We start from the raw sequence: 2,041 nt of genomic DNA, 5'->3' as shown, positions 1-2,041 counted from the left end.
TGCGTGTAGCTTCAATACCGCTTAAGGAACTGGACACCCTCCACGACAATGCAGTCACTTAACTGTATATTGTTCAACACCTGAATATTTATTCCCTTAACTGCTAAGGCACAATTGCAGCAGAGTGCACCACATAGAAAATTCACTGGAGTAAGTCATCCAGGCTTTATTGACAGAACCTTCAAAGCTCAAAAACTGTCCCGACCATAAGGACAAGGTTGAAGATGCACTGAACCATCACCATTTGCAAATTACCATCCAAGACAAATACCAGCATGACTTGGAGAGGGATCAGTGATAAATTCATTGAGTGGTGAAGTAGTTTGATGGGCAAAGATTGATACTTCAGCCCTCTATCTTTCATCTGTCAATTATTAAAAATGTAGATTATTGCATGGACCAGACTTATGCTCATTCCTTTAGTTGTTTCCTAAACTGGCGGTTGCTAAAGATCGAATATCATCCACAGTCTGTGGTCAACAATAGAAAATATCCAAAAACCTCTCGAACAAATGATCTTCCTGTCCCTGTCTTCAGGGATCTGTAAATGCCCATTCCAAGATCTCTTTGTTCCTGTTCACCAATCAGAATCCTCAATGTTATTGTTACAACTCCCCAAATTCACCACCACTCATTGGTCTGGATTCAATTCCATTCACCATGTTGCCTTTCCACCTGAAGGATACATCCCTGCGATCCCTGACATTATTCATCAGAGTCAACTACAAGACTATGTATCATCAGTAAACTTCTAAATCATGACTCCTAATAAAAAAGTTTGAATTATTGATCTACATCAGGAAACAGTGGTACTTCACTCGGAAAAAGCATCAAACATGGTTCCTTGCTGCATGGGATGAACAACTGCCATATTCCAATCTCCAAAGGTTGATAGCCCAGTATATCACCACTACATTTGCAGATGACACAAAGATTGGTGGAGTAGCCAGAAAATATAGGGGACTGTCAAAGAATGAAGGGGAATATAGACAGAAGACTTGAGCAGAGAAGTGGCAAATGGTGTTCTATCCAAGCAAATGTAAGGTGATGATTTGGGGAAGTCTAATTCCAGAGCAAAGTAATATAGTAAACGGAAGAGACTCGGGTAAACTTGATGAGAAGAGATATCTGGGAGTTCAGGTCCTTTGTACCCTGAAGGTGACTTCACAGGTGGATAGAGTGGTCAAGAAAGCATATAGTATGCTTGCCTTAACCGGATATGGCATTAAGTATAAGAGCAGGCAAGTCCTGCTAAAATTGTACAAGAGTTTGTTTCGGCCGTGTTTAGACTACTTTGTATAGTTCTGGTCGCCAAATTACCAAAATAATGTGGACGTTTAGGAGAGAATGCGGGGAAGGTTTACGCAGATGTTGCCTTGTATGGAAGATGCAAGCTCTGAAGAGAGGTTGAGTAGATTACTTCTGCTTTCATTAGAAAAAAACGAGATTGGGGGGACCTGATTGAGGTCTACAATATCATGAAGGGTACAGACAGGGTGGATAGAAATAAGCTTTTTCCCAAGATGAGGGATTCAATAATGAGAGGTCACACGTTCAATGAGAGAGGTGAAACTTTTAAGGGAGATAGCAATGGAAAGTATTTTCAACAGACGGTGGTAGGTGCTGGAATGCGTTGCCAGCAGAGGTAGGAGAGGCAGGCATGGTAAAATCATTTCAGGTGCGCCTGGACAGATGCATGAGTAAGTGAGAAGCAGAGGGATACAGATGCTTAGAAATTGGGCGACATGTTTAGATAGTTGATTTGCACCGGCTCAGGCTCGGCTGTCCAAAGGGCCTGTTCCTGGGCTGCACATTCTCTGTATTCTTTGTTCTTCTTTGTTCACGACACTACTAACGATGGGTTTCAGGTGAAGTAGTGTTACTTCTGCAATCATAATTACTTATGCAAGGTAAATGAGTTCACACCAGTTTGTAATTGTTTCAACCAAGAGCTGAGTCAACAAGAATGAAACCTACATTAAGGAAATATATAATTGTTTTCATCTCAGCTAAAATGTGCATACAAGAATGAAAGGTGTCT

Source organism: Chiloscyllium punctatum, chromosome 18, assembly GCF_047496795.1.
Source record: "Chiloscyllium punctatum isolate Juve2018m chromosome 18, sChiPun1.3, whole genome shotgun sequence".
NCBI classification, from domain to species: domain Eukaryota; kingdom Metazoa; phylum Chordata; class Chondrichthyes; order Orectolobiformes; family Hemiscylliidae; genus Chiloscyllium; species Chiloscyllium punctatum.
This window is presented reverse-complemented; position numbering follows the sequence as displayed.